This window comes from Lycium barbarum, chromosome 11 (genome assembly GCF_019175385.1).
Source record: "Lycium barbarum isolate Lr01 chromosome 11, ASM1917538v2, whole genome shotgun sequence".
Classification (NCBI taxonomy): domain Eukaryota; kingdom Viridiplantae; phylum Streptophyta; class Magnoliopsida; order Solanales; family Solanaceae; genus Lycium; species Lycium barbarum.
In genome coordinates this window covers 48108590-48117814 of record NC_083347.1, presented here as the reverse complement: position 1 = coordinate 48117814, position 9225 = coordinate 48108590, and the positions used below count along the sequence as shown (strand labels likewise).

At 36.1% G+C, this 9225-nt stretch overlaps 1 long non-coding RNA gene across 1 annotated transcript; it reads left to right on the top strand.

Annotated features, from left to right (window-relative positions):
• Nucleotides 1-532: 532 nt before the first annotated feature.
• Nucleotides 533-9015, top strand: LOC132617488 (uncharacterized). Its single transcript, XR_009573753.1, has 3 exons — nucleotides 533-1263; nucleotides 8389-8436; nucleotides 8645-9015. It is a non-coding gene; the product is annotated as an uncharacterized LOC132617488 (long non-coding RNA).
• Nucleotides 9016-9225: the final 210 nt, after the last annotated feature.

Sequence of the window (9225 nt, the reverse complement as noted above, 5' to 3'; positions counted from 1 at the left end):
GATTAAGATCATTTTTACAAAATTAGCCTCTTATGGTTTAATTGATTTAATTTTGATTTTATTTAAATCACCAATTCTCATGATTTTCATCAATTAGTGTTATTATTGCAAAATTAGCCTTTAATCTCCTTAATTATTTTTATAGCCATTAATTTGAATAACCAATTCATGTTTCAAGACCATTAAGGTCATTGCAAAATTAACCCTTTGTGGTTTAATGGATTTGATTTGGGTCTCATTTGAGATGATTAAATTCACAAGTTAAAAATTAATTAAGGCTAGATTTGAAATTTTTAACTTTGTATGATTAGCTGTATTTTAAATGGAATAATTAGCTAACTAAGGTTAATTTGGGTCATAGGTGGAATATTTAATTGATAAACCATTTTTTGAATGGACATGTTCTGCATGTATGGGCATTTGGGCCGTCCTATTCGTTTTTGATTATTTGGCCGAGCCCGGTCCACAAAGGGACTGACCCGGCCCAAGAGATCGGTTAAATGAAAGGAGGAAGTAATACCCCACCCTCCATTTTCATTTCCACAAAACCAAACAAACCTTAGGTTGAGAGAGAGGGGAGGCGGCTAGGGTGAAACCCTAGCGCCGCCACCTCCTTTTCCCCTCTCTTCCAACGACACTTCGCTGCCAGGGTGGCGAAAAGGCCCTCCCCAGGATTTTACAGGCCTCGCATGTCCGTCTCCAGGCCGCATTTATTGTGGTGAAACCTCTTTCCACCAAATGACGCCTAAAGTACAGTTTGCCATACCTTTTTCAATTCTTTTTCTTTACTTTCCGTCAAATCGACTAGTTAACATTAATGGCTTCGTCCTTGCGTAATTTGAAACCCATTGGTTTCTCCAAAGAACCAAGCGGATCAAGGATGATTCGGCCTTAATCGAGCTGTTCGTTTGTTATATGGTTGAAATCTGTTTGTTTACTTCAAAAACGAGTGAGAGAATTGTGAAATTTTAGCAAGTCCCACATCGAAATATTGGGGCTTTTCTATCATTTTTGGGGTTCTATAAATAGAACCCCAAGCTTTGCATTGACACACACAGACAGAGGCATAGAACCCGAATTTGAGTATCTTACACTCGAAATTGGGGCTTTTCGTTTTCAGTTCAAAAATTTGTTTCTTCGCTTAACTGTTAAGTTGGGTATTCAAGTTTTACAATTTTGATTTTACTTTTGTGTGGCTGAGTTTGATTTTGGAAGCACAAAGGAGCTCCAAGTTCACTCTTGACTCGGTTGTGCATAAAAAAGGTAATACTTTATCTTGTTATTGCTTTTTTTTATTTTGTTCAGTTTAAGTATTAGTTTATATTCTGCTTAGTTAAGTATTATGTTATCAAAGCCATGCTTAGTGTAAGTATTTAGTCATGTTTTGGGTTAGTTCCAGTATCTTGCTTCAGTTGTTGTTAGTCATTTAGATCAGCCATATGTTTATATATGCTTATTTGAGCATGGACTTTAATGGTTTAGTTTAAATGAGGTTTGGTGTGACTTGTTTGAGTCAATCCCTGATGGTTGATTACCTGAAGTGAAGTAGGCATGTTATTCAAGAAATTTCAGAATTAAGGTTCAACTAGAAATAAAAGGTTTGATTTCAACTTTGACTTTGGTTATTGGAAATGACTTAAAATGGTTTGTCAACTGATAACTTGGGATTATAAGACTACAGCATCATCTAGTTTAAGCTTGAACATATAACTTGACCACACAAACACCTAGACAGCCTTGAATAAGATAATTAGTGGCTTAGATAAAAAAAAACTAGCATGGTTGTTTGTAGTTACAAGTGTCCAAGTCCCTTGCTAAGATCTATTAGTTTGAATATGTGAGTGTTGATAGACCTGTTTTGGCTCTGCGCATCTCACAAGCCTTGTTGCTTCGAATTTGATTATGCTTTGGGTTGTTATCAGACCATTGATGCATTAGAGGATGTCTATTTGGTCATGAATTCTAATGGTCCTTGTTTGTAAATGAGGATGGTTGTAAGTGATTTAAGTCAGTCTCAAAATAGTAGTCATAACGAATGAGAAGCTTGGTAATCAAACAGGGGTTCTAAGCTAGGCTATGCTTAGGACTAAAGAATGAAATTTGAAATTAGTTGATGTTTGATCAGTGATGATGGTTCAAATGGCTAGCTTGCTAATAGCTTAAGGTCACAAAACCATTCTCCCATCTAGTTCAAGTTTAAAATGTGGTTTAACCCACCTAGATCTCTTAGTAATCTCAAAATCAGTATGACTAAGGGCTTGAATATGGCACTGGTTAGTTTGTTTGATGTTATGAGTTAGTTCAATCCCTTGTCTTGACTTGTTTGCTTAAATACCTAGTCTCTCATGAATCTGCCCTGGTTTAGATCATATTCTAAAATCTGTCTTCTCAAATTGGATCATATTTTCAAATTTAAAGATCTGTTTGAGTTTGGAAAGGAAGAGTGAATTCCTTTCAGGTACAAACTAGGTTTGTAGTCACTAAAATGAACTAGAAATAGATCTCTGCTAACTGATAAGGTAACCATAAGACCATAATGGTTTTCTCATCTGACTCAGACCTGACTGTGGGGTGTTAATGAACTTGTTGTAGATTTGTACCTATCATAAGAACCTATCTCTTCTAAAATTAATCTATCCAAGTCTTTCCTTTTTGACTGTCTTGTGTCATTGCTCAAAGCTATGGTTCAAATAGAGTGTATGAAATACCATAGTCAAAATAATGAGATTCGTAGAGTTGTTTGATTTTTCCCTGTAGACTGGACATATGTTTCTGGTTCTATCTTGCTTTAACATGTGTAAGTTAGTCTTAAAAGAGAATACATAAGCTTGTTAAGTCTCTGTGGTAATTTGAAGGGTTAAGAGTAATTTCCTAATTAGGAATCCTAGGCTGGGATTAACTTAGATGCAAACTGTGTCACTATCAGTTAAAAGTATTTAGTTGGGATTGATTTAGTGATTGGGTTTGTATGATCATAGGTCATAGACAAACCAAAGCCACTTGACAAACGGAGCAGCCTTTTTAAGGTGCCTTAAGGAGAGAGAAAGAGGGGGGGGGGGGGGGGGGGGAGAACCAGGCCCTACTCGGTTTATAGTACCCTCTTCCAAATAAAAGGTGCCATGGCATACTCTGAAAGTCCATGGGGTGGGTATTTGCCATATGAGTGCCTCATTGATTTTTTCATCCTCATCACTGAACCAAAGGGTGGAAATTAAATGAATTGGTTAAGGGTCTAAACAAGCTGTCAATGTTAAAAGATGAGTCTGTCTGTTTGATGCTATTGATTTTCTAGAAGAAAAAGGGAACCAGTCAACTGAACGGTAAGTGATTATGGTTGTCCTAAAAAATGAATATTAGAACATGGGGTGGGTATTTGCCGTATGAGTGCCTCATTGATTTTTTCATCCTCATCACTGAACCAAAGGGTGGAAATTAAATGAATTGGTTAAGGGTCTAAACAAGCTGTCAATGTTAAAAGATGAGTCTGTCTGTTTGATGCTATTGATTTTCTAGAAGAAAAAGGGAACCAGTCAACTGAACGGTAAGTGATTAAAGTTGTCCTAAAAAATGAATATTAGAACACTGACCGCATGACCTTTTATTGAACTCTTGTGCCATCCTGTATTTTTAAGGCGTTGCCAGTTCAAAGAAATATCATAGTTTTCCTCTTCATAATATACAAGTTATAGTGTAAGACTTGCATCCTTGTCTGAATATCCCTCTTCTCTGGATTAAGCTTGCATCTTCCCAGTGCTATACCTATTCATGTGAATTGACAGCACTTTATACTCATCTGTTTTGGTCATTTAGTTCATGAACTTGTATTCTTCTGTTTTTTATTCCTGGTTCTGTGCTGGATTCATTAGATGAATATGTTTGTTTCCTGGTCAGCATTGCCAAGATTTGTGGGCATAATAAGTGCTTGGTTTGGATTATACTTGTCTTTATCCATTGTTAGTCATTAAAGCTTGATGTTGAATATGTTGGGATCATCCTGCAGTTTTTATCTGATTAAACTTGTGTTCATATGGACTTTAATCTAAACTTAGACTTTGCTCTAAAATCTGGAAAGACTAAAATGTTTGTGTTTGGCCATGTACTTAAAGGTTTCAAGTTTCAAGAGCAGACCTGCTTGACTATGCATAGGTTAAATAAAAAAAAGAGGAATATACTGATGGTATACATTGATATACATATCACATGTGCAAATGGGCATATCAGAGCTATATGTGAGTGAGATAGTCATATGCCTTGAGTACAAAGAAGATAGAAACTTCTAAAGCTTCAATATTAGTCCAAAACTAGACTTAGCGCGAACTTGGGCCTGGTCCATTTCAGTCCAACACAGGAGTGGGCTTAATTCGCTTAGTCTAAAAATAGGAGAATCAAATGGGGCTCGAGCAGGCCTCCTTTTAATTTCAACCTAGGGCTTTCAGGCCCAATAATTATAAGCTGTGCCCATATATGTGTTTTCCTATTTATGTGTTTGTACATTATGTGTATCTAATAGTGATAAGTTCAGTAAATATAAACAAACAGGGCTCCTCTTTCTTTACCCCTCCTCACTGCATGGCCACTTGGGCCGAGGTCCAGCCAGCCTATTGGGCCAATAGGAGAATTCTTTACAAAATCCTTGTCCGTGAAGATGGAAGCAAATAGCGTACGTGTAGAAGGCCCAGCCATGGGTGAAAATGGCTAACTAGGGGCTTGGTACGCCCCTAACCTATCTTCCTCTTTATTTAACTTAGTATTTACGTTTCTCTTATATTGGTAAATTTATTGTAGTTGTACTTATAAAACTTGTAGAGAAAACTCATATATTATAGAAATCTTTATGTCTATGAACTAGCCGTCTTAGGACAACAGTGCTTACGCCGTTTAGTAGACCTTAAGTCCACAAACGAATTTTAAAAATCTGGACCAAGAACAACAATTTTGAAGTGTAAACGAGCAAATGAAAAATGATTTTGACACAAGTTAGACAAAAAATTAAAGGATTTCCAAACTATAAAGTATCAGTGTTGTTTGTTTTGTAACAAAACAGATCACTGTTTTTAAACAAAGAGTACATTTTTGCAAAAAATATGAATTCAGTTCTGGGCTAATGTTGAAATAAACAAATTATGCAACCTGGGCCAAGTTCGACAAAAAACGAAAGGAATTTTTTGGGCTTTAAACCCAACTCCGGGATCCATTTTTTAGATTCATAATAGTAAGAGACATTATTTTCACAAGATAAAACTTGTTTTAAATACTAGAGTGCATAATACCTTCCCTAGGGGATCACCAAAACATTTACCTAGAACTTTGGATTACGAAAGATTTATCACGATATTTGAATAAATCCTTCACCCTTGGTTTTTCTAGTTTCCTAAAAATTAGGTGGCGACTCTTTTAAAAATAAAGTCCGAAAGAGCACCAACATGTTCGTAGTAGCTTTTATGCACCCGCGTAAATGTGAACCGTAACACTACCAACAGTAAAGCATGTTGGTTTTTGGTTCACAAATTCGAAAATCCTGACATTCATGTTAATATGGTAATTGAATTAGATAATGCTGAATTCTTTGAAAATATTTATCCGTATAAAAATGAGTGTGAGTCGTCTAGCGAAAGATCTAAACGACCACAAGAACAACCAAAGGAAAATACACCAAGTAAAGAGGATCCAAGGCGTAGCAAACGTCAAAGGACATCTACTTCCTTTGGACCGGATTTTGTGACATTTTTGCTTGAAAATGAGCCTCAAATATTTAAAGAAGCCATGTCTTCTTCAGATTCACCATTTTGGAAAGAGGCAGTCAATAGTGAGATTGAATCAATCTTGAACAACCATACATGGGAATTGGTTGATCTTCCTCCTGAAAATAAACCCTTAGGATCGAAATGGATTTTTAAAAGGAAAATGAAAGCTGATGGCACTATTGAAAAATATAAGACAAGACTTGTTGTTAAAGGTTATATATAAAAAAAAAAAGGCTTGATTATTTTGACACATACTCGCTGGTAACAAGGATAACATCCATTCGGGTGTTACTAGAACTAGCGGCCGTGTATGGTCTTGAAATCCATAAAATGGATATTAAGACAGCTTTCTTAAATTGAGAGTTGGAGGAAGAAAATTACATGGAACAACTTGAGGGTTTTGTGGTTCCTGATAAAGAAAGGAAAGTGTGCAAACTTGTTAAGTCACTTTATGGACTAAAACAAACACTCAAACAATGACATGCAAAATTTGACCAAACAATGTTGACAAATGAATTTAAAATTAATGAGTGACAAATGTGTCTATATTAAAAATACTCTAAATCATGAAGTCATTGTTTGTTTATATGTTGATGACATGTTGATAATGAGTAGAGATATTGCCGACATAAATGTTACTAAGCGTATGCTTGCTAGCAAATTTGACATGAAAGACTTACGAGTTGCTGATTTGATCTTAGGAATTAAGATTCATAAAACTCAAAAGGTCTAGCATTATCACAGTCTCATTATACTGAAAGGGTACTTGACAAGTTCAAGTATTGGAATTTCAATATTGCAAAGACTCCAATTGATGTAAGTTCGGCACTTCAAAAGAATGAAGGTGAAAGTGATTCACAATTGGACTATGCACGAGTATTGGGAAGTTTGATGTATATCATAAATTGTACGCGACCAGATATAGAATGTGCTATCAATAAGCTGAATCGGTTCACGAGTAATCCCAATCAAACTCATTGGATGGCAATGAAATGAGTTTTGGGGTATTTAAAACACACGCAAAACTATGCTTTGCACTATAATAAACATCTCGCAGTAATTGAGGAATATAGTGATGCAAACTGGGTCACCGGATCATCTGAAGTTAAATCCACAAGTGGATATGTTTTCACCCTTGGTGGAGGAGCAGTGTCTTGGAAATCATCCAAACACACATGCATCGCCCGCTCTACAATGGAATTTGAATTTATAGCTTTAGACAAGACTGGTGAAGAAGCTGACTGGCTCCGGAATTTTTTGGAAGATATTCCATTTTGGCCCATACCTTTGGCACCTATATGCATACATTGTGATAGTCAAGAGGCAATAGGTAAGGTAGGCAGCGTTTTGTATAACGGGAAATCTCGCCACATACGATGGATACACAATACCGTTAGAAAACTACTCTCTAGTGGAGTTATCACTATTGACTATGTAAAGTCGAGAGATAACGTGTCGGATCCATTTACAAAAGGCCTAACTAGAGAGGCAGTTGAAAGATCATCGAGGAGAATGGGATTAAGGCCTAGGACAAGTCAACATGACAGTAACTCTACCTAGTAGACTGGATATCCCAAAAGCTAGGTTCAAAGAGATCAAACAAAGTTATGAATGACGGTTCAACATTTTCAAATAACTCAACACATTCTCATGATGAAGACAATGTTCAGAAACAAGGATAAAGTGTTAAGTCTTTTTAATGAGTTAATAAAGCATCAAAGTTTTTTAATGGTTTCTTAGTTTGGCATAGATATGACCAAATAGTGTACACGTTTAGAAATGACCTATGTGAGTGTGAAGTATAAGCCGCTTCAAGGAGAATGAAAGTAAAGGCCCATTCTCTATGCAGTCATGAAACCAGGCGGTGTTCATGGCTGAAACGAACACAACTGTGAGAACCATAGATGGTTAAGGGTTAATTGTGTGACTTATGTTGTTAGCTCGACGGTTCAAAGATATCATATCTACCGATTGACCGAGTACATCCGATATAAGTTCACTACAGAAAGTTCAAAGGGAAACCTACTTATCCAGATGTAATTAATCTTTACATGTAAATCACACACTTGTCCGTGCATTCCTTTATCTTATAGTCATTCCCCATTCATGTGGGGGATTGTTGGGTTTTAATGTTAGATGAATGGGAAATGGAGGGAAAATGAAAATTTTGAATTGTTCCTTTGTTGCTTTTTGGATGAAGCATTTCTCCCACATTGGTTGTGGAAAGGAAAGTTCTTGTACTTATATATAGATGAACATCTTCTAGCTCATAAATAGTTGAGAAGAGGATCTCCCCTCGCGCCGTCGTTGTCGCTCGGCTAGTCTTCGGCTTAAGATTTGGTCAAATGATTTTGGACCAAATTTAATTAATTTTAATTATTAATTAATTATCCAAATCATGACCCGGGTTCCGGATTAATATGACCCGGATCCATTTCTGACCCATTTTTCCTTTTTCGGAATAATTTAAAAATTCCCGCCCATCTGTTAAGAATACAACCTATCTGAAAGGATGTGACCTTTTTGAACCAATGGTTTCATGGCTATATATAACGTTTTGATCTTTAGATATTCCTTACGAATTTTTTGATCTTCTCCTCTCTTCTTCTTCTTGCACAATAATAAATTTTCATGTGATTTACAGCTTTCGAGTGAGTTCGCTGTCGCCAGAGTTTGCAGGAACGTTACAACGGTGAGTAAATCGTTCTATCTTGGGAGGATATATTCCACAACCATGGGTACATTGAGGAGAATAATTTCCTTAAGGACACACTGTGCATTCAGTGGACTCGATTTAATTCTTCTACATTTTTTAGAGTCTGTTATTCTAAAAATTTCAGATTCTGGTTTTATTTTTTGAAATTACTAGTTTCTGGTTTAAGTATTATTTTCGGATACAGGTTCATCACAATTATCGGATATAGGGGACGGAGTCACCTTAGGCCAATCTTGAATCCGCTGCTGTTGGTCTTACTGGTCTTGGTAGTAGGGTAGTAGGAGTAAAGGCAATAGGATCAGTATTAGGGCTTAAATAGAATGTTCTGTCAGAGAAGAACTAATAGAATAGATGAATCGGCTGCAAAGTCTTTTAGCCACAGACGGTCTTCCTGGAAACCGGCAATGATGACACGGATCGGAAATTTTCTACAAATAAATAAAATGTAAGAAAATTCGTATATATTACATAACTTGACTGTATTAAACAAAACATTTCCTAGTCCTACTGCTCAAGCACGTTACTAGCTTAATGTAGTCGAGATTTCAAGCCTCAGCTTGAACATGTATTTTTACATTTAATAGATATTCTTTTAATAATTAGTAGTAAATAGTTAAGAAGTTTGTACTGGCATGCACGAGATTGTTCGAAAGACAAATGTGGTGGATCAGAAAAAATATTTTTCTCCATTTTATGAGAGAGGAAAACATGTTAGTATTATGTACAATAACTTAGGGTGTGTTCGGTACGGGGGAAAACATTTTC